Consider the following 26,095-nt stretch of genomic DNA (forward strand, 5'->3'; position numbering starts at 1 on the left):
ATAGCGTATACTTGATTATTTACAACTTGAACTGGAAGCATGTCACGACGGTGGACTCAGGTCTCAGACTGAGGCCTTCTTGTGTGGGCCGAGCAATTTAATATTTAATCATGGAGCCCTACGCGGTAGACTTTTTTACATTTATAGTGGACGACGGAAATAATAGCAACGGCTGTGCTATGACAGTTAATAAAAGTTTGGGAATGAGTTCGCTTCTCTGAAATAATATATACCTAGCTGTGATACAGTCCGAGGCTATTTGCTAAAGATTTTTGTAATGGGATTATTTAAATTCTGACATTTTGTTTAACGCAACAACGAATATAATATGAACTGAATTATTAGAAAATTTTAAGTGGAAATGTATTCACGAGTGCAGTAAAGCTATTTTTCATATTTGAATTGTTTGAGTATAGTATTAATATATAATTTTCTTATATTTGTAACGTAACCGACTTTTAATTTTTTCTGACTAAACTAAGAAACGAAAATCCCTCCTCCCTAGTCCTCCCTAGTCCTCCCTAGTCCTCCCTAATCCTCCCTAGTCGCAATCGAATTAGTAACTCTTAATCAACCGCGCCGACAATAATAATAAAAGTTAAACAAGATGAAGCCTTCAAAATTAATTATATGATTCTATTCAGGACATTTTGTATAGAGCTCCGCGGGCGGGGCCAGTAACTTATTTGATCAAAGCGAAGATTACCCACCGCCGTTAGTAGACGCCTTAATAACTGACATATTAAATGATTTACTTAACTATTATTACAGAGTACCTCATATATTTAATTGTATATTTCATTGTGACATACTTATTTTACACTCAATAGGTTCCCTTTGGACCAAAACATGAATAAATTAAATAATATTTAATTTATTTTTATTCGCCATAGCAGTGTAATAACTGCGATTAGAGATCAATTCGCAGCTGGAGGAGATAATTTGATAATAATCATGAATATTTATTGTGGATTTGAATGTAAATAATCTATCTATGAATATATTCAAAAGGAAATACATAATATATGTACATACATACATACATGTGCATTTGTTGGCCTGTTCGTATAATTTATGCTAGCTTGAGTTCGAATAGTATGTAATTTATTCAAATACATATATTTTTTGCATGTTTCACATGTTTTGCTAGGGTGATTGCCATTTGGACCAATTTCCGTAGAATGGGGTCGAAAATTAAACTTATGTAAGTTAATTAACTTAATTCGCCATTAATTACACATTTTTATTTGACAAAGAATTCTAAGCATCGGGTTTCTAAATATACGTGATCATCAGGTTAAAGGATTTTATGTAAAAAGTTAGCTACAGTATGGAAAATAGAACTTGCAACCATCGTGCTCATTGCCAGACACCATTATAGGAATTATATAAATTTTACAAGTATATTAAACTTTAATCTTCAATTGTGTAATGCCGTCGTTGCGCATTGGCACAAGCGTGTAGCTCTAAATGCGACGATTGTGGGTTCGATTTCCACTCAGTGGAATGAACTATTATTTATTTCTTTCATTTCTTCATCATCATCATCATCATCAGCCTGTCCTCGTCCACTGCTGGACATAGGCCTCTCCAATGGCACGCCACTGAGCTCGATCTTCGGCTCTTCGCATCCAGCTCTTGCCCGCCACTTTGCGAATATCGTCACCCCATCTAGCTGGATAATTTCTTCAATCTGGTAAAAAAACCGTGGCGTTGATTTCCGCCACCCAAGAAGCAATGCCTCGAAAATTCGTCCTAAAGTGGGGAACAGAGTATCTCAACACTAGGTTCCCTCTGCGTATACTGTCTATATACTGCATACAGTAGAAAGCTAAAAAAAATATAAATAGGTATGTTGGTAGCGAACAGATAAATAAATAACAAGATAATACTTTTATACTAATTATAACCAATTGACTCTTGTAATATATAAGACCTTTTCCGCTCTATCTGAGCTCTTTACATTAGTTTATTATCAAAAACAGTTAATATTGCCGACTGCATCATTTATTACCTTGTAATTACTCTTGCTACTTAAAAGCTATTTTATCATTAGATAATAATTATTAATTCGCAATTTGATTATTTACGTTAATTAAATTAACATAATAAATTATAGAACGAGATAAAAAAATATCCTTTCGATTGGAGATACTTAGAGATTTAAAATATTTTTTTAAAGTTTGCATATTATTATAAAAATGGTTTTTTAAACACATACTGTATAAAATTACGGTGCAATTTATATAAAAAAATTGTTAAACTTTTTTAAATTATGTGTAAGTAATTGTTAAACATAATACACAATAAATAGATATTATTCATACGCATATATAATAAAACTAATTTATTTTTTTTATTTATTTATATAATTTAAATATCTATTTGTTTCTTTATATAAGGTTAGATGTCATTTGTCCATTACTAGAAATCGACAAGCTAAGGAAGATAAATAGTCAGAGCGATTTATATCAATTCACCGTAAACGCTTGACGGTTACTTTTCAATTTGATCAAAAAACCATTAAGAGATACGTACATATAGTGGCTGCTAGTACTAGTTTTTTCTCTTATATATAAGACAGGAACAAACGGTGAAAAGCAAAAGGCTGCATGGTCTGTCCGTCCGTATGTCACAGCCACTTTATTTTAGTAATCATATAAATTTACAAGATAAATAATAAAAATACAATATACACATACTCATATACATTACTACATACAGAAAAAAACTTCAACTAAACCTACACAAGGCCAAAGTCAGGCCAGGCCAAAGCCAAAACAAAAAGACAAAACCACAACCCAAGTAACAACAATAGAATATCGATTTTAAACTGATTTCGCTTTCGTACACAGCACAGGCACGACGGCGACGCTCAAAACGTGGCCATAGTAATGAAAACAGCCTACAGCGTGGATAGATTAATATTTTTTTGCTCAAAGGTTTGTTCCTTTCGCGAAGTGCAAAATGCTGTCCAACTGCAGGGAGTCGAATTTGCAACACTTTGCAAAATGCTCGCAAAATCCGGATTTTTGTTACCAACGCTTGAATAAAAGTGAACGCTGTTTTACTGATACGGCGTATGTTGGCTTAGAAAGTGTATAGTATATTGTAAGCTAACTTGAATAAAAGAATAAAACATAAAATATTTCAATCATCTCATTTAAGCAAGTATAATAAAAATTAAAAGTATTTTTTTCTTCTTTGCTTATTCAAAGTTTTAACACTCATACCTTTAGGATTCCAAAAGAAAGGAAGCCACATATCTTATAAGCTAAGAATGCCTATCTCTATAGATAAACAATATCCTTATTTCTTTATTGTATTAATCCGAAATATTCCGGGAAGTGGCTGTTAAGGGGTAATAAATACTTTCGAATGTGAATATTTGGCGGAGTTTCTGAATACCGCGCGCGGCTAGCGAGACGCACTCCGGCGCAGGTAAGTAAAGTTGCATGTTACTACGGCGGGCTCATCTATTTTATAGAGGTTTTTGCACAAAGAATTTAAACGGTGTGTTGTATAGGATAAGGGAAATAATAGATATGTGGTCTTTAGTAATTTACTGGTCTCGACTTTTTTTATGCGTTCTATAAATAATAATTATTATATGCAAATATTTAAAAAATCGTCGATTCCATTTTTTTTACTTTTCACCAACCTTCGGCAGCTAACAGGACCCACTCTTCAAATTACTAAATATCAAAACTCATCCAAATAAAGACAATTAATGAATTAACAAATAACTAGAAAATTAAGTATTTAATATTTTTAAATTTATCTTAAAACTAAAGTAGATCAATAATATAAGTAGAAAATAATTAAATAATATCCATTTTTGTCATAGTAAAAAGAATATTTTTTGTACACGTTGGCGTGTCTGCATTTAACAGAACATTTTCACCGTAGTCACGTACTCCACGACTACGGTGTACTCGTAACATCTGTCAGGAAGACGCTCGAACCAACACTGAAACAGACGTTAGCCCTTCTCATTGTCATGGAGATATCTTGTGATCCCTCAACTCGAGATGTGTAAGATTATTTACGTTATATACTGTTTATTATATTTTTGATTGTATATTTCGTACTTGATTTGATATATAATGTCTTAAAAATTTGGTAGAACGGAGTGTCTTAGCACTAAGTTCAGCCTACTTATACGCGGGATGTAGCCAATGTAGCGTGCAGCTGAAACAATATAAACAAGAATAATTGGACAAAACTAAATGCTCATTGAGTTTTTCACAAATATTTGTAGCCACAGAAATTTAAAAAAATACAATAAACTTCGAGAAGAAAAAATCCGAGAGCATTCCATGCAACCCGTTAATGTCTACGAATCTCCTTTGTGTATGTGTGGAAGTTTCCTCATTTGAGCTTCGATCCATTGATATTACCAGAAAAAGTAATGTCGCTCTTACGCGTATTTAAAAGCTATCATTAAATGTAAAGAAAAAAGCTAATGGTTACGGCCCACCCAAGTAGACAAATTCGGGAACGTGAGTTTGATGTAACACATCGTAAATTGCTATAGCTTGCTTCGCGTGCCCTACAGAAATCCAAACTTTTCCGAGAATAAACCCGCATACCCTTCAAAGACATTTTTTAGCAAAACAAAACTTAGAAAGTACAAGGAGAACGACATGAATTTCTTCCTTTAATAGCTAACATTTAAATTCTTGTGCCTGTTTGCACAGTCGCGTGTGGTCTAATTATGAATACTATTGCGGCCCCGTTGGAAAAACTTTGCCACGTTTCCGCTGGGAATGGAATAAAAATGTAACGGATAACGGAAAAGTTAAAAACCTGTTAAGCGATAACCTACTTGGCGCCATAGTAGGTTTCATTTTATACCCCATTTTATGTGTATATTGTAAGAACTTTGAAAAAGTTTAATGTTTCAATTCAGATGAAAGAATACTATAATTATGCAAGAACAATTTTTATTTAAAGTTTCTTGATTATTAATATTTCCTTAAAACTCCAATATTATTTCTGAGTTATTTTAAAATAATAAGTATTATTTATTATAATATTATTTAATTTATTATAATGAAACATAAAAAAATAACTAAGATTTTATTTACCAAACAAGCTATTTCAAAAAGTGCTACTTAATTCTCAAAACAATATTCTCCTAATATTAATTTCTATAATATTAAATCGAAAACACATCAATTCAAAGTAAGTAGTCATAAACTATATAATGCACCTAAGATATACTACTACCAGATCAGTGCATGCTCCGTTGAGTGCAAACCGCTGTTCTGCACTGGACACAATGGTGACAACCGTCTGGTTAGTTCCTCAAACATAATGCTCTTCTTTAATTAAATTCACTGTTTTGATCTTGTTGAAAACTCGCTTTCTACGGGAAACCTTTCAGAAGATATTTCTTTTGTTCAGTTAAGTAGTTTTAGTTTTATTGCATTTGAATAAATTATATTCAGTAAATTTTGAATAATTTAATAATGATTATGAGTTCCATTCTATATTGAAAGCTTTTCTTATATTTTTCTTTTGTTTATTTTTAGTTATTAATCATTAAAAGTTTTGATGCAAATGTTTGTCTGCTAGGATATGATGGATGTTAGTTAAAAATTATTTAGGAAATTTATATATTTCTGTCTTCTTTCTGTAATAAATTAAACCAATATTAAAGATTTTTGCTTGCATTATACTCGAAAATATAATGCAAGCAAAAATCTTTAGTATTTATTGAACATAATAATATGTTACATTTAAATTGTATAGAATTTCAATCACTTTTCATAAAGAAAATCAATATCTTCACAATCTTCCTTAACCCTATCAGTAACTAATAGGTGTAAAAAGTAACCCACATAGAATGTGAGCGTTAATGTCAACTTCTAGTAATTGAAAAACTTTTTTCTAGGCAGGTGTAATATTCATTATCGTTTTTTGTGAATATGAAGATAATGGCTTACGTTTATTCTTATAAAGCTCAGGTAGTGTCAATATAAACCTTCCACTGTTTTATGTTTGTAAATAACATATTCATTTCTTGTATACCCTGCACATATCAGGGTAGGAATATGGGACCTAAGAACCTAATGTTAAATAATCTTCATTACAACGCTTATTCCTCCAGTGGGAATCGAACCCACATCAATGCGCCACTCGACTGGCCGTTGTCGTATTTATTATACAATATATTAAACGATGATCAATTTTACGATTTATCTAAGTTTAAAAAAAAACATAAATAACAAATCTTCCGGATGACTCCAGCAAAAACGCTAGATACCCACAGATAAGTCAGCTAACTCATCTAATAATAATGTTGTAATGTTAAAAAAAACTATCAATATAAAACTTAATAGAGTCGCTGTGTATTAAAACATCCGTTGAAATTCCTATACAGTCCGGTTATTCGTTATTTATGGGCTCGATATAAACGCTGTAATAAATAACAGCCTACGTATGTATTATATTTTTTAAAATATTTATAAACTTGACCTTTTGTCTTGGTTTTATCAACGCGTTCTCAATGAAACGTTTTAATGCAGTGGTGAGTGGTTAGGGTTGAACGTTATAAGAAATTTCTCTTAAGTTCTTTTTTAATGTGCTTATTTTTTTATATTTTTATAGTGGATAATGATTAATATTTTTTATACATCTAATGTCGTCAAAATTCAAAAATATACTATTATTTTTTAATTAACAATGAAACGTCGAAATTATAAGATTTAGTTATGTATGTTACGTTATTTCAATATGTATGTTTAAAATAAAATTTAATATAGTATTGGCAACCCTAATCACAAAATCAGAGAACAATAAGCCATAAACAGGCGGTAATATCAACCCATAATGTAATCACATAGCGACGAAATGGTACTTTTAAATTCAATAATATACCACTTAAAGTCTTCAGTGTAAAGTTATTTCATTTTCTTCACAGGAATACTAAATGGGGTGTTACAACTTAATCTTTTATATATTGAACTCCATTTAATTTAAATAGTTATATAATAACATGCATCATTTATAGAAGTTGCATAAAAGGAAGAAGAAGCTTAGCGTAAAATTATATTATACTGCTTCGCTTCGCCTTTTGACTATATCATGAGATGGACTGTTTTAATCTTAGGTTCCCTCTAGCCTACTTTGCTATGCGAAAAATAGCAAAAAGTTACCTTCATTTAATAAATATTCTATCCTATGTTGAGTTAGAACATGCAGCTTCCAACCATCAATGTTAGTCCACGCCATTCAGATGCTCAGATACATATAAAATTGTATACATAAACAACACAAGAACTACTAGGCTTTTATTTATACTATTCCAACAATATTGAAATGTGCATTGTGTGATAGGAACTAAAATAAAATCAAAACTCACCAGTTGTAAAATGCAAACTATGAATGGGGCAAGAAAATTGTTATAACAGCGGTGTGTTTTTATATTTTGAATATAACAAGTGGACAATTGATCTAAAAAATGCAAATTCTATAGTCCATAAAATATTTGTCGGTAAATCATATATTTTGAGCACTGTCAGGTCTTCAATTATTAAAATTACAGAAACGTAAAGCGCTTGCATCAATAGTAAAATACTAGAATATGGTGTGAAAAAGTGAAGAAACTTACGAAGGGTGCGTACAATAGCGCTATAAAAGCAACAGTGTATCTTTATATGCATTGACAATGTAGTTTACTTCGGCACTGGTCATACTAAAAGAAGAATCTTAATAATTTTAGGCCTCGAATTTCGTTAAAGTTCTTCAGCTTCTTCGCTCTTTAAAAATTTACCAGGGTACATTTTGTGTTGTAGGTCCACAAGTCAAGGGTAACGATTAAAGGAGTTAAAATACCGACTGTAAATGGTGGAAAAAATGTGAAACTAATTTCCTTGGGTACTCGAAATAATACATTACGAATACTTTTGAGCTTAAAAAGTCTCAAGTTAACTTTAATGCGCAGTAAAATTTAGGAATTTTTATATCGACTTTAATTTTCGCTTTTTTAGAATTAGTGTTGGTGACATGATTCTTTAATTATGATTCAACATGTTCTGGTTAATAATTAAGTGCAATGATTTAATTAATCTAATTTGTCTTGAAGAAATAAGAATCTACTACATGCGTTCCTGAAAATTTTAACAACATATATATTTCATAAATTTAAACCTTTATTTTTTATTTATGAATCGATATTTTCTACATAACAACGTCTTTAGCTTTAGATTATAATAGAGATAACTAAATTTGTTTAGCGTTTCGCGATAGTAAAACAATTCTTTCCAATCACACGTAAGACAAGTCAACCATCAATCATGCGTCAGTGGAGTAGGATTTATCATGCTTATAAAATGCAATGCATCAAGGCGTAGGTGCGCTTATCGCAAATGCCATGATTCAGCTGTTCGGAGCCCTAGAACAGGAAGCGCAATGGAAATGGCCAAAATTCGAAGATATTTCTTTTTTGGGGACAGAGAATACTATGTTTTTAATTAATTTACGCGTCTTTTAGTTTTACGTACTTAGCAGGTTATCTATTATTTTTCACCTATTAAACTATATTGTAAGAGACTCATCGTTGTTGTGAACAAGATTGAACGCTTTAACTTATGTTATCCATTATTTCCAACATTTGTTTTATACGTCTGTATAAACAGAAAAGAATTTCATTTGTTAGTTAACATTTATAATATTTTAATATTTTTTTAATTTGCACTCAGAATTAGAAACATATTATACAGCCTCACACTTTAATCCACATCAGTCTAAGAAAGGTAAGTAGAAAAAACATCATGTTGAGACACTCCATTCTCCACTTATTATATGAAAAATAATAATTTAAAAGTCTATTTTCTTTATAAAAGCAATTTATGTATTAAAACATAATAAATTTCCGTAAACTTACTTTATCTGTTAGTACACAATAAATAAAATTTAATAACAAATAAGTGCGATTACCCATTCAAATAGCTTATTAAATAACGATACTTGCATAGTTACGGTGGTACAATGTTATATTAAATTTAGATTCCTGTCTTGTTTTCAGTTAGAACACCCCTCTAATGTTAAGGGAATAAAGAAAGGTGTGGAGCTGCCATTAATTCGTGTTTATTTATGAAACACTTACGTAAGTAATAATTTTGAATTCATAATAAAATATTAGGTATAATAATAATTTTATTATTTATAACAAAAAAGTTACTTTCATTAAACTAATATAAAATATACTATTACTACTAATGTTATATCTATTATTTTAAATTACATTTCTGTTCTGTTCACAGCAGTTCTGACTGCTTAGACTTCTTTAATTTAAAGTTATGGACTGTGGTCCAAGGTCACAATACTAATAAATAATAAATCATCATATAATATAATAATTAAATATCCAAAATAGCCAACTCTACAGTTTCGCATACAATTTGAACATGCGAGTTTAATAAAAGGGCGGGCGCCCGTATCCCGAAAGACAGACCACAGATAAGATCATGCACATAAACACGAATAAAACCCAACCAATTGGTACCCTTTCGGACAATCCCTTTATTGAACGCACCCGAATAGTCTAGATATGAACATTGAACAAGTTTAATTGAATCGAACGGTAGGGCCCGGAATTTTAAATGAAAATGTAATTGCATGAGTTGCTCCAATGTAATTTTGTTCCGTAATCGCTTCAGCCTTCATAAGTTAATCGATTATTTGACTTTAAATATTGCTCTAGATTATTTTTTGTTAATACTATAAAATATTTATTTCTTTGTTTTTTTTTTAATTCACGCAGCATAGCAGTGCAGGCCTATGCCTGTGTCTATACACTTCCGTTCAACACTTCTATTCAAATTTCCATATGAATTCTAAAGTTATCAGAGGGAGAGCTAATGAAAATATTAAATATTTTAATTTCTCGATTGAATCGAACCCACAATCTGTTCCATTTGCAATCAATCGTACGCTTGAGACCCTACGCCACGACTAGGCCCATGAGTAAACTTTTTTTTTGTTTTCATTAAGTATTTTTGCATAAAAATACAACATACGAAAAATACAACTCGTATATTCTTATATTCTTAAAATTATACAGCACATATTTTGGTGTTAAGAATGTTATACGCCTTAATAGACTAACATATATGACGAATCACTTACTTCAGTTTTAGTTTATTACTAATCTTATGTAAATCAAATTGTGACCTCATAATATACCCAAACGAGACTGTTCGGAAGTGATAATAAACGTATGTGTATAATAGGGCCATAATGTCTTGTAGTGTGACCACACATTAATATGAAGACAGTTAGAAGACGTCCCACTGCGATGCAATCAATTTATAGCGCTCGAGGAGACAAATTGCGAGCCTCTGCCAGTTTGTCACTTGCTCTATAGATCTACCTCCGTTCTATCTCAGTATTGAAGTATACCGAATGGGAGTTCGTTATGTACACATATCTTTGTTAAATCTCTTAATTGGGGTTTTTGTTAAGAATTTTGATATTATTGTAGTACAAAAGAATAAAATATTATTATAAAAAAATTTTCTTTCGGTAAGATATAATGTAGTAGTATTACTTGTATATTTAATATTATTACGTTAGATTTAGAGAAAACAATTGAATAAGTAATAAATACAGAGTTCAATTATTTTCTGTCGTTAAATTTTCTAATAAAGGAAGAAAAAATATACGATGGAATAGAAAAAAATATATACTAAAATTAAATGCTGTTTTCCATGAAGTCTGTTATGTCAAAAAAAATAACAACCAAAATTAAATCAATACGAACGTATTCGTCCATAAATATACATTACGCTCATATAAAAACTGTATTAAAATTTAAAACTACCATTTATAAAATTCCATACACCATTATTAATTTTATTAAAGTTAATGGGCCTAATAAACAAAAACATCACCATGTCGGGTTTATCGGAGAAAACAATTTAATGAAGCCATCAACTTGAAACTTGTTAACTTATAAAGGACTTACAAATGCATTTTGCGAGCGAACGCCGCGTCAATCCCGATTCCTGAGTAAATAAAGTAAGCGCTGCAACAGCTGCAAAATGCGGCCAATCTTTTGATCAATCACATCGTGTACACAGCTTAAACAACATTATACCTTTAGTTTTGTTTTAAATTGCACCTTATTCAAAATTACCTTATGTTGCTTATTTTTGATTTGTTACCTATATATAATACATACATATTTACCTTCTATAGAAAATATGTTTATAATAATACTTTTACCTTTTGAATACTTCATCTATATTATCATGTTCTAAATAAATTTCTTTTTAGAATTGAAATGTGCTAAAACTACCAGGCATTACAAAAATCGTGTCAAACAATACAATTTAATACACGCAAATATGAAATTACTGCGTTAATTTTAAAGCTTATTTTTGATATTTTTTTTAGTACTGCTACACGGCCGGATTAGTAGGAACACATATAAGCATAATATCAAAACAAAATGGAGTAACCTGAAAATAAAATTTACAATTATATACAAGACACATTTCTTATACATAAATATGTTCACCTATACACAATATAACCTTTCCGTTTCGTTTTCGTCGTCCATTACCCTCACACGTTGTTCTGACAAGATCAACGAACCACCTTCTAATTTCTAATTAAACACCGCTTAAAGAATTGTCTCACAATAAATATAAAAAATATTAATAAACAAAATTATAAAAAAATTACAAGTAAGTATAAAATAAATCGAGTTATTTGCAATCTCTAAATTACCAAGTTGGGCCACTTTCATACAGAGAGCATGATATCATGTGTTTATTTTGCGAAATGCAATTTTCTGCTGACATCTCATCTGTCAAAAGTGAACCTGGGGTGTTATGGGTGTCTCGGCCAGTTGGCGGTAAGTTATGTGGCCAGATGATTGAGTGTAAGATACAAAATGACAGCTAAATTTAAAATTTGACAAACCATTGGAAAAAATCGACGTGTTTCAAATGTTGCGTTTTGTGGTTCGTGTTGTTGTCTTTTTTTTTATTTAATTAAAAAAGATATTATTAGAATTTATTGAAATTATATTTTAACTTGGTAGAGACAACGTAAGTTGGCTTTATAAAAAAGGTAAGAAAATGATAACATAATAAAACTAACTTCTAACTAAAATGAGATTTTTTCCCGTAATTTAATGTTTTTTTTTTTTGTATTTCCGTTTATCCTCCACTTTATGATCAAATATACCTCTAATTGATAATATATCAATTAATATTTTTTATTGTTTTATTATTTTTCATTTTGAGAGAAACATATCTGAACAAGAATGTCAAATTTCTCATGGCTACTGTCTAATATATATTACAGTAAGCTATTGAGGAAAATCCGGAACACAAATTACTAAATGTCATGTTACTTCAAACTTTCTGATGTAAAGGTTATAACTTACCACACATACGAACAATGAATCTCCCGGGCCCGGGGGAAATCTTAGATTATTTGAAAACTCACATTGTTGTGCCAAAATATAACCACAACTCTCCCTCTTTATTTTAAAACTTGTTTGCGTAAAGAGAGTTATAGGTAACTAGTTTCTGTTTTTCAATTTTTTTATGATTAAAAGTTATTACATTGTTTGTAAATATATTCTTAATCAAATTTATATATTTTATAGCAGTATACAATATGGTAATCCTGATATGAGACGAGTTGTTTTTAAATATTGTAAAATACTAATGACAAGACAAAATTAACATAACTGCACTATAATAATAACAATTTGCATTAATAAAACCATTAAATTCCAGCTTCTACATAATTAAGTTATTATAGTTTAAAACAACAAAAAGAATCTAGTTAAGAAAGAAAAGAAAGAAGAAAAACAATATAAATGTAAATGTAAGTAAGTATAACGCTTAAAAGAACGTTCCGCCTTATAAACTCCGGCAAAGGCAAAGATTCGCATGCTCGCCAATCCAAAATATCCACAAACCACCGAGCAGCGCCGAAATTAAACGAGTAATTACAGTGCTTATCCAATTTGGCGGGGCAGAAGAACGCGACCCCCCGTTGTACAGGAAATTTGTTTTAAATTTCGACAACAATGGAAGATTTTATATCGGATAATTGCGTATGGAAACCTTCCGTGACACCGCCGCGTATCCACATCCACTGATGAACGGTTAATGATAGGTTCAGCTTAAACCCTTCAATGAGAACCTATAATATAGCATACCAGTATTTGAATCAATTGAAAATCGCATGTAAAACGGTTTAGTGCTCCGTTGCATACGCAAATGAAGATATTCAGATAGCGTGAACGAAATGAGCTGATTTGTGCTCTTGATTCTATGTAAGTTTCTCTCTCTTAGTAGTTAACATACATTTTAGATTGATTAAATAGTAATTCTGTTAAAATTAGATCAGAGTAAGTGGTGTTAAGTGTATTAGTATTACACCAGAAGTCTTAATTTGTAATTAAAAGTTATTTGGGCGATTGTGTAAACATTAGAAAAAATAACCAATATAGCGTACTTTTTTCGTAACACCGAATGAATCTTTGTTATAAAAGATGTTTTTATTATAAAAGGAACTTTCAAACAAATCAATCAATCTCGAATCTCGAAAGCGCAACAAACTTTTTTTTCATCTTCATGCTTTATTCCGCATATATCAGAGTAGGCAAAGAGAAACTAGTGCCTTAGCACTAGGTTTTCTCTGTCTAATATACGTTACGTACGACGTACGAACCTAAATTTTCAAAATCATTAATTGATGTAATTCATTCTAAGTAGACCATTTTTTTAGAACAATAATATTTTTTTTTTGTTTTAAAAATAGTATCTTAGTTCGCTCTCCATTTGTATTAAATTAAAAATCAACGCCGCGTGGAGAGAGGGAGGAGAACCTCACTAATTAAAAGCTAAGAAATTAAAATATATATATAAATATTGGAGATGAACTAACATGTACAGAATATACTCGAAAACTATCCAATTACGCCACAACGACACTATAAGACACTATAAATTTAAACATTTGTCCGATAAAAGGTATTCCAATTATAACCAAGCATTTTAAACAGGACATCGCCTATCAACATAGTTTAGATTCTTCACGAGATATACTATAAATAATTGTGCAAGTCCTAACTTCGAATATGTTCACACAAAATACTACATTAAATATGTATATAGTATATCTTGGGAAATAATAATACTGCCTACAATAGAAGAGGCATGTAAGAACCTGTAATATCAACCTATAATTTAAAACATCCACACAGTCATTACCGACAAGTTAGTAGTAGGTGTTAAAATACGTTAGATACATTGTTAAGACATTATAGACTTTATTTGTAGAGTGAGAAATTTCAAATATATATACAAGGTAACTGAAAGATCATAGATCAAATTGCAAAATTATTCAAATAGCTTCAAACAAAAACGTAATACATGAGTGGACATTTTTTTTATTTTTGTTTACAGTGTTTGTAAATTAGGTGATTGTTGGGATTACTTTTTTTAAAGCATTGTAAGCTATTAGTTAGCATTCATTTATGAAACATTACCTTAAGGTTTTAAGTATTGATTTAGTGGAGTAAATAATAAAAATCTGTAAAATAATTGAAATTTCTTTTTAACAAATGGTAAAAAATTATAGTATAGTGAAATGATCGAAAAGTAAATATTGAATTATAAATGAACTGTCATTAAAATTTAAGATAATTTTAATAAAAATTATCATTTTCTTATTTAAATATATAATTATAAGATAACTGAAAAGAGATGTGCAATATGATTGCGTGACATCAAAAGCATCGCATGTCAGACGAATTTATATGGATCATATTTCTTGAAAATTTTATGAAGATGTAATTCTTGTCAGATTAATCAGTAAAAATGTTATCAAAATATATATATAAACATCCAGACAAGTTGTTACCTAGAAGATAAGAGTTGAAAAGTGTCTCTTTCCTTTACTTTCATTTAAAGTAATTTCGCGCGTCCCGTTTACGTGATGCGGATTGTCTAGGGACATGAAAACTGCCAAACTTTGCATCTTACGTAGCTTCTTCTAAATGGAAGTCTTAATTAATGTTTGAACTTTAACCTGTTACAACAAGACACCAATTATTTTCAATCAGCATTGCAATAACGGATTTAATTTCAATGTCAAATTGGACATTTAAATTGTATTTCGTTCAATGATTAAGACTTTTTTGTCTTTAAATATCTCTGACATTTTTTAAGAATATAATGTATCAATAGGTTCTCTAGCCTAGGTAGTTACAAAATATATAATAGTAATAGTAATAGTATTAGCTAGCCATAAATCATCCAATATTATTGACATAATATAATTTAATATTTAAAATTTTCAAATAGCTATCCAATTTGTCCTGCTCGCTGCAGACACTACGTTTCCCACAAGTCGTCTAAAATTTGAGACATTCCCCGCTGAGTGGTAGAACTCAACGCCGCGCCTTGTCTACCAAAGCTTGGAAATACTATATAAAAAAATACAAAAATATTTTACACACATAACTTACACATGTTTAAAAAAAAAACACACAATCAAAACACGAGTAAAGAAGTCCCATGACGTGATATCACAAAGCCAAGCCTCATATGACATTAATAACCAGTAGTACAATGGGGTTTACAATCACAATCGGCACTCGGTAGGCACTTTAAACCGATTACTAAGATCGCTCGTCAATTTGACACACATACAATGGATCTTGGCAGATAGGAAAATAAGATATCGGCGTTCTGATTTTAATCACTCATTTGATTAATATCACATACGTTTACAAGTAATTCGGTAAATATATAAGTTTTATTGGCATAATAATGATAGAAAAAAATAAAAATATATATTTAGAAAACGTGTGAAAATTTGGGCGTAACGAGATTTGAGGCTCCGCCTCCTGGAAACCTTCTAAGCCAGAGGTCGGCAATTTTTATGTAAAAAGTGAAATACTAAATTAACAATTCATGGCGGGTGCCAACTATTTTTTGACCTACAGGAGAGACCTAGCCCGAACAAACAGACACACCACCAATTTTTTTTTTGTCGGTATATGTATAGATAATTTAATTTTAGAATAAAACTTGAGAACAGACAGCTCTACACTCGAATTCGATAAGAAATATATATCTACGTAGGTTCTAATACAGTAAACCGTACTACCTATATTAAAAATACAATAGTTTGATGAACAGATGATTATGTAATCATAAAAAAAGGATGAAAATTGCAAATGAAACCAGACGTAATGAATCCATTGATTGAGCATAACAAGGCACGATTTCGTAAATTTGCCACGATCCACGGCCATATATTTCCATAATATTCAATAGTGCAACAATATCAAATAGAAGGCGGACTAAATTGCACTCCTCGGTCAGTTGGCGATCAAACGATAGATAAAACGCAAAGCGACGGGAACAATAACCGATGCACTTCCTTTGACAATACGGGCTAAGCGGGGCCCGTAATTTATACGCCGCGAGATCGCAACGATACGCCTCACTAAATCGATCAATAATCCTAGAAAGTGATAAGGACCGTCGAATTGAAATGTCAACGTGGTAAAAACATATAAACACAACGCAATTTATTATAGTCACCATTGGCATCAAACGCTTTTTTTATCAGCTTCACGCACACAGCACAGAATAGGTAAAGAAAACCTAGTGTTAAGACACTCCGTTAGCCATTGTCCACCGAATTCTGGAAACATTACGTGTTGAGTGGCAGAACTCAACGCTACATTTCGCCTCGACACCAAAGCGAAGAAATTAATATATAAATTTAAATCATTAATTTCCTCGAGTGGGGATCGAACACCCAACCTTTCGCATTTACAATCACACACTTGTTCCTCAACGCCACGCCTGGCCTCCATCAAACGCTTTTCGTATAATTATGAGTTTAGGTACCGACATTCTTACAGCGTCGGTGGTCCACAATATTCCTTTCTATTTCGTTCATGGGTTCACGTTTTGAATAAGATACGCATCCGGCAGTGTTATTTAAAGGTATTTCCACTAAACATGTATTATGGTAATAGTTTAAGCAGACGTGAATTTAAAATCTGTTTTACAATTGCCTCCATCTACGCTATCGTTCAGTTATCACTATATTAGTCATAGTCTATGGACCTTACATATTTAACTTGTCTAATAACTTGTCTCTACTGAAACTAAATACATAAAAAAACATCGACAAACTTTAATGATAATAAAAAGTTAAAAGTACAATATAATTCTTGGTTATTTCTTACTAAACTGTGTAAGAAAAGTAGAGAAAACCTAATGGTTAATAATGAAACTAGAAAAAGATACAAAATGTTGAATAGTCAAGTTATTATAGCTATCAGTCGAGAACTTGTTGTCCACATTAATAAATCATAGCAATATACGAATAATTCATATAAAATCTACAAATAATAAATATACATCGACTATTCTAAATATCACTTACAGGTTTCTTTGTATAAAAGCCTTCGAGGCACGTTCCATAAGATTGATTTCAATATATTTTCTATTTATATAAACTTTTGAAATAACACTTAAAAACTTACTAATATAATACGCAAGATTCATTTTCCCATACACGAATAGTTAAAAGTAAACATAAATGTGAGTTTTCGCATTAGAAAACTAATCAATGAAGCTATTAATTGTAATGGTTTTCTTTAATTAATTGTAATCAATAAATAATTCCCATAAATCTCTTTATATTTTATTAATTCAAAATCAATTAACATTAAACGATTAACCTTATTCGAATAAGAAGTAATTGAATGGTAATACAAATGTTCCGTTCATATGAATGTACCTATGTGTGGAAATACTGGCTATGTTTCCGGTGCATGAGATATGTAATGAAAAATGAAAATAAACTTTTTTCTTTTATTTTGTGTTTTTAACTCTATTGAGATATATTTCGATTCTGGAATTTAGTTTTAAGGCACTCTTTTCTAATTAAGACACTTCTCCACTTTCCTCCGAATTCTGAGGTATTTCGTTTTGAGCAGTGGAACTAAACTGTCTTTTCACCAGAACGAGAAATGAAAACATTAAATATTGCATTCCCCACGAGTGGAAACACACGATCGTTGCGATTAGCGCACCACAAGCGTTTGTGGGCCGACGCGACGGCCTCTGCTAGAACTTTATAAGCAACAAAGCTTACCTGTTAGGGCAGCATAAAGCAACACCAGAATAGTACAATTAGATAAAATTTCAATCTATGACCTCGGCTATTACTTGCAATTCATCGTTTACTTTGACACTGAAAATCCATATCTTACCTTCCAAACTTTTAAGCAAGGCAATATCACACGTGTTAGAACAAATCCCTATATAGGGTTTGTCTTAAGCGCCAAAAACAAATATTAGGCACGAACAAGCGAAGCATCGGAATAGCAAATTGAGGTATGTTTACATAAGAGGTACTTACTTTGACTCTGGTGTAAACAGAACAGAAATGTTCAATACAGTTAGTTGTCAATGATGGAATGTCTACAAATATTAACTGTTTTCTGTCGAACAACTGTACCTAAAAGGTACGGGGCAAAGATTTACTTAACAATGTTTCCTAAGTTACCTTTATGTATATTTTCATTTAAAAACTCTATTACAATACTGAAAAAGCATTTTGAAATGTTTTCTCTATAATTTTTTTTTTTTCTGGAATAGTAACTCTTAAATTGTAAAATGACCACTTTTGTTTTTTTATTATTTCTTGACAAAATTAAAAACCACTCCAGGCACAGTTCTTTTGAATTATTTAAGTACATGACTATATATGTATATTAGAAGAGACTTTAAAAAACGTTCGATCCATGTACATCTGCTGTATGACTTTGGGAAATATAAAAAGCGGTTTGATCATGGAGCCGTCGCTGAGCTGCAGGCAACTCGGCAGTCAAATAAAAAATTGTATTATATTCATGATATAAACTTTAACATCGGTTTTATGTAAAATTTCGTAGTGTAATGGAAACAATGCATAATGCATTGAACGGGCTTGACACAATGACATATGGAGTAAGTTGGTTTGACGTTAAGGACAAACAGGAATATCAAAATAACGAATACAATTCCAAGTGCCGATATGTTTTTCACAGTTTTTCTTTCACCATTAATTTTTTTGACGCAATGATTTTTGCCTTATGTATCGCCAAAAGCTAAAGTCGATATACAATTTAAACAAAAAGAAATGTGAACTGCGTTTGCGCATAATGGGGAAACTTTTTGCACTCCGATCGAATACAAAGTGACTTCAATATAATTCAGGTTTTTTAATGCGCCGCAAATCTTGGACGTTGTCTTTTAAAAGTTTTGTGGTATGCAGAATACAAAAAGTGATCGCTATTTTTGTCAGACAAATGTCCCAATTATAAAGGCGGAGAGTACGAGAACTTAAGTTCCTTTGTATAATATATTAGGTTACGATAAGAGCAAAACATGCACCATATCCTCGTACGGTAATGGCTAATTACAGGAAAAGTAAAGACTAAATATATCAACTGTCAATTTATTGTTACGTATAGGCTTTTTAAGTTTATCATTCCGGTTCACAAGTAATCTTCGATCGATGGTTTTTTGATAGGAGTGCAATGATACTTTAAACGTTTTCACCAACCACGCATACGAATAAAGCATAACAAACGAACCATTCGATAAATTCTTCAAATGGAATACCTCCACGAGGCTAAATATGTACATTTTACTATAAATTATAGAGTTGGCCACATAAAACTTAACCTCGATAGTTTTTACGTCACGATTGGATCTGAGCATTCTCGAGCCATCGATGGTCGAGATAGCGTACCTATGAACAATGTATGATCGCTGAGGGGCGTGACCTGCGCGTGGGCATGCACGTCGGTGGACATTGTTTAACAGAATAGATAACCCGAACCCAAATATTGAGATCGAGATGCTATCGCCGATTATAATGTTATTTTATTAATATTTACCCAAGCTGCTTTTTTACATATGCTATTATAGTAGGCTATTATATTTGGCCAACGGTTTTTTTAACGTGTTTTTGAACTGGGTGCTTTATTACATAGTAGATCACGAAGTAATTTTATTTTTTAATGAGGTTTTGTCTCGGTTAAGCTCGCAGCTGTTTGTTTTTAATTATTTATTACGATTAGTCTACAAAAAATAAGATTACAATTAAAGAGCACATGAAAAAAAATGTGATATTGTTTAAATAATATATAAAAGTAAATCAAAGTATATTTAGATTTCTTCATTTAGTTTTACATAGATATTAATACTAGAAAATATTTAATATTTAATTTCGGTAAAAGAAAATAATATAAAACAAATATAGAAGCAATGTATACAAATATAATTTACTTTTAGTTTATTACTACTTGTAATCCGTACTATGGATTTTTCTTTTAAATAAATACCTATCATTTAACAAGACAATCGACATTCATTTCAGTGTATTTTCTTATAATTAACTTTCAAAAATGTCAACATTACAAAGAAAAACAAATGCTCACATACATTAAAATTCGTACGTGGACAAAGAAACGCGACGGCGCGCTCAATGCTAATTAGAGGAATCACGACACAGCATCACTGTGTCATGACCTCCGCAGATGTCATAAAAGTTTAGTGGATATGACATATAAAGTAACTTAAAGTAAGTACTTAAAGTGCTTAATAAATAAAATTTTAAGTACAAAAATATTCATGTGAATAAAAATATTAGGATAGAAGAATTTATAGAAGAATATTCATTTGAAAAAAAAACAGTTGATAAGTCTTTAATTTCACCTGATGAACCTAAACTTAATCACTGTGCTCTTTGTTCTCTATAATATAAATATACACATGTGTTTTATAACACATTCTAGTAGAAAATATCAAAACAACAAAAACAAAAGAAAAGGGGGGTTCAAAAACCCGGTATATTATTTTTTTACACTTTTTTAAAACTTTTTTTATTGTATTGTAGCATAGACTAGCTATCTTCATTGAGGTAACATCTCTATAATACCTAAAATTTAAAATTCTCTTTTCGGACTTCCATGTTGCTTAAAATCAAGCAACAGATCATTGGCCGGCAACAGTAAATGAGATCCTTAGTAGGTAGTAAGAACAATGTACGACTACAACTAGTCTCATTAATTTAGAGTACACATACGATTTCTCTAGTATAAGTTTAGTCAAAATATTTTCATGTCGTACATTTATTAAATTGTCTAACATAATGAAAAGTATTTTTTTATTGTTTCAAGCTTGATTTTTCGTAAATAATGAATCTTAGCTAGGCACCAGACTATTCTGGGGCGGGCATCCAACCCATCTGATATGAGTATCAAATTTCAATACGTAATGAATCAAGGATTTGGCGGAAAGTGGCGAACGGCAGTGTCTTAATAAGAAGCGGACTGTCTTAACAGTAGGTTCTCTCTCTTTACTCTGCTATATAACCATACAAATCTTCCATCAACATTCCATTGTAAAATGCTTAGCTGAAGCGTTTTGCGTAGCTGAAGACTAGATATGGAGGTTGCCAAAATATTTTAATACCAAGTTTTTTTATTTGCGCTACAAGTTTTTGCAGTTTTCCAAAATTATAATTTTTCTTTTAGTACAACTTGCCTTTTGAATAAAATCTTTTTTTTAAAAAAGCTTTTTATTTAATATTTAATTTTTTGTCTGTATAAATCCCAAAATAAAAGAGTTATAAAAAAATATTATATCGATCTATCTGCGTATATTCGTCATATATATCAGTAATTTCAACGTAAATACAACATGGCTGCCATCCAACTGAAAGACAACAACAGTTGCTACTGTTTGATAGCAGATACAGATAATATTATTTTATGTACTCTATGCATAATTCAATGGGCGACTGTGTACGCACTATTTATCGTATTATATCTAATTACACATTAACTTCATAAAATTTTATGATATTCAATTAGACTGTTTGAAATTAAAGAAAACATGCAAGCGCACCTACGTAATTGTAAATTATTAGGCACTTATTTTTTTATTAAAACATTAAGTAATCTCTTAAAATATTTACGGAAGTAATTTAAAATTGGAGTAAATATTAAATCGTTCATGTACCGACCTACCGTATGTAGTAATTTGGCCATACGTCTTGTTATAGCCATTTCACAGGATTAAAACCTTGCCCACCCTTCATAAATCCTACCGAACACACCTAAATTCATTTATAATTCAACCCCCCGAAATACGGAAAAACGAGACCAAGTGCCCTGTAAATTGTCAATACGACGAAAAGTTGGTCTGTTACCATACTTCACTAGGATTTTTAGAGCTAACCTCAAATAAAATGGATTCCATGCATATTAAAGTATCATCATGTGAGCGAAACGGTGGTTTATTCGTGAAAGGGTCGAGTTTATACTGTCGTTTTTATCGGTGAAAAGTCGATAGTAAAAGGAGATGTGGACATTTATGTTTGTGGAGCTGCAAATTCCGAAAAGTACCCACGTAAAAGGATACAAGCTAATACATACGGTTTTATTGAGTGCACTTACAGCAATTTACGTTTTACATCCTTTTAAATGAATTTACTAACAAAATCCTAGAAAACGCGATTGTGCTTTTAAAAATGCAAACCTATATGATCAATAAAAAGACTTTCTTAAACTACTTATTACGATTTTATTTTATTAAAACAACCTATATTTTGTTTATATTATTTCATCATGTTTAATTTCAAAGGTAGTCCTTTTAAATTTAATAAGCGTTACTCATAACAGCAGGTCAGCGAAAGACGATTCTTTTCGTTTACAAAAATAGTAGCATTAATTTTAAAACAAACATTTCCTTCAAAATTGTAAATATCATTTAAAATTATACCTATAGTTCAAACATATATATATATTTTGTTTCACGCTTTATCCCGCAAAAAGCAGTGCAGAATTCCCTCTGCACATGTCTAATATCTCTATCATCTACATTTTCTGCCGAATTCTGGAGGCGTGCGGAACTTAGCGCCATGCTTTGCCTCTAAACCATAACCAAAAATTGAAAATAGTAAATATTTAATTTCCTTGAATGGGAATCGAACTCACAACCTATCGCGTAACAGTCGCATGCTTGCCCCTCTGCGCCACGACTATCCTCCAAATATTCTACAGCAGTAATAGTAAAGTAAACGTAACGATACGATCGCGTCAATCGTAAATAGCGATAATAAAGTCGAACATAAGAGAGTGATTGGTAGAGTCACGCATAAAATTCAATCATGTTGGCACTGCGGTTACAGTTGCGTTACAATTATGGTTTATGGTGACGTTGCTCCCACATAACAACTGAAATGTATATCTTCATATTTTATGCTGTTTTAACGTTGTTTTTATTATATAAAAAATTTAACACTCATGGCAGACCTATCATGATTATAGCCGATGGGTCTGGGTTTGATTTCCACACGAGGTGTTTATATAAATATATTTTGTTAAAAAAAAATTGGAAATACATTTGTGCTTAATTGTGTTCTTAAATTGTTGAGACAAAGAAGGTATATAAACTATCCAGTTAGATTATAAATACGCTGAAATTAAAAATAGAAGTAAAAATAGAATAACTTTAGTCTAGTTTCTACAAATATCCCTCAAAATAAGGATTATTCAACAAAAATGAATAATTTACAGTATTAGAAGTATAAATTCCTGAAGTTCAGTCGTAAGATTTTATAAATCTAACTTAATAAATAACGTTCTATGCTTATATCTAATGTACCACCAGCGCGACACTCGCACGTAAAGTAGTCTCTTTTGTTTTAAATATTGCACATTTCTGCAATTTCCACTTGATTTACGTTCGCACTATAAGACATTTTGGAATATAAGACTGAAATATTTTAAATTTTATTAAACAATAAATTTCATTTCACTTATAATATCTACGATTCCTTCTAGGACTTCTTAGAGGCCATCTTGGTGCGATTGTAGGCCCGACCCCCATTTAGGGCATTAAACTTTCGCTTAACTCCTTTAGAAAGATAAAAGCATCGAATTCTGCCACTCATTGCCACTAATAAATAAAAGAATACGAAATATTTTGACACTAGCTCTTTGCCTATTTTATTTTGCCAGACAAAATTAAAGCTGAAAATCTACTAAAAGTATTCAATATATCATACCTACATATATAATATGGAATTATGATGAAATTTCCAAATTAATTAGGAATGTAGAATTATAAAACCACACAACTTGTTTAAAGTGAGCTTTATTGCTCGTTCGAACTACAATGAAACTTAATTTGTATTAATTATGAACGATGTCAAAGATCAAAATATTTTAATCATAAATAATATTAATATGGCTAATGTTTATATATTAGAGAATTTTGCACGCTGTGTTTCCTTTAAATAATATTAAGTATTAATAATTATTATCATAACTGGTAATATTTCGAAATAGATATACTTTTATAAAATATATTCCAATGTTTTAAGTGATTTCGAATCTGTGATATTTTTTAAAGTATATTATATAACAATTGTGGATTTATACTCAGTAAATAAATCTAAAAAAACAGAACAAAGAAACAGATACCGATCATTCGTTGTAACTCTTTTACACATCCATAAATATAAATATGTTAAACTATTCACCCGCTCGCGGTTTCGCCCGCTTGAACCAAACAATTGTTTATTTATTGGAGGGGAAGCGGAGAACGGAATGTATTAACAGCCTCCAGCCAGTCCTCTTGAGCTCTCCTGCTCTAAGCGGGGTTAAGAGGCTAAAACGAAGTGTCAAATCTTCTAGACTATAATATCATAATATTAACACTACATAATTCAACATTTAGTCAAATCACCAAAAACTAGATCCAAATTGATTATAGAAAGCATAAAATTAATACTTTGATAGCCGACGTTGATGTGAAAATATCTTATGGAATCAACGAGGCCATTTATATTCATTAAGTAATCTCACGCGGTGCCACGAGCATAAAATTAAAACAACAACACCAACACTCGTAAATTGTTCATTATCAATTTGGTCGTTTCGCTTTGTTGTATTAAGATATAGATTTTGAAACGTGATTTTACGCTTGCCATCTACACCACCGGTTTGCATGTAAATGCACGATGATACACATCTTATCAAAGCATTTTATTTATTACTGTTTTTTAGCTTTACGTTTTATCCCGCGTATAGCAGAGTAATTGAAGGAATTTGGGAACCTGGTATTAAGATTCTTTGTTCCCATTAAGACATTTCTGTTCTCCACTTATAATTTTTTAACAAAAACATACCATTTTAGAAAACTTATAAAATTACTTAAGCTAGTTGCTAGCTAAGCATGTTGCTTAATCAACTTTTTTTTCTTCATATCGTTGTCATTTAAATTTTTTTTACAACTTTCGTATCACGCGAAGCAGAAAGAATCTAATGTCAAGTAACTCCATTCTCCGCTTTCCGTTCACATTCAACACATTAACTAAATAGTCTTTATATACTATATGCTATAATAATTATAAAATTACTAATTTTAAAACTATTTTTAAGGTAAAATTTTTAAAATGAGTAATTAATAAAATATAACTATTTTTATGGTAAAATTTATAACATTACTTACCATATATTTCTGCGCTTATTTTTGATAACATGCGTTCATTTTAATTTTTTTTATAATTTTTCAAGTAAAATTATATTATTTTAAAACATTTAATTAATTAAACATTATTATTAAATAAGTAAGTTTATATACCAATTCAAAATTCCGAATCTAGAGCAAGTTCCAACCACTTTGCGTTTGACGGTTTCCATACAATGTAAAAACAAAAACTTATTCAAACAAAGACGGATTCGTCCGACTACAAATTAAAGACAGGTGTATTTTACATAAATCTCAATCAACATTTTATTTTCTTTTTGTTTTCCTTCATAATGACTCGATTTGATGCTAATTATGTTGATACAAGAGCTTGTCCTTTATCTTTGGGCATCCAGGTTCTAAATTTAGGTGCCGTATACACTGTGAAAATAATAAAATGAAATTTAGTGGACTACGTTTATGCATGGAACTTTTAAAGTTCAAATTTATTTGAATTTAAAAATATTAAATTGTCCTTGTGTACAACTATAATATAC

Source organism: Heliconius melpomene, chromosome 18, assembly GCF_056956725.1.
Source record: "Heliconius melpomene rosina isolate 202511_hmr_F chromosome 18, ASM5695672v1, whole genome shotgun sequence".
NCBI classification, from domain to species: domain Eukaryota; kingdom Metazoa; phylum Arthropoda; class Insecta; order Lepidoptera; family Nymphalidae; genus Heliconius; species Heliconius melpomene.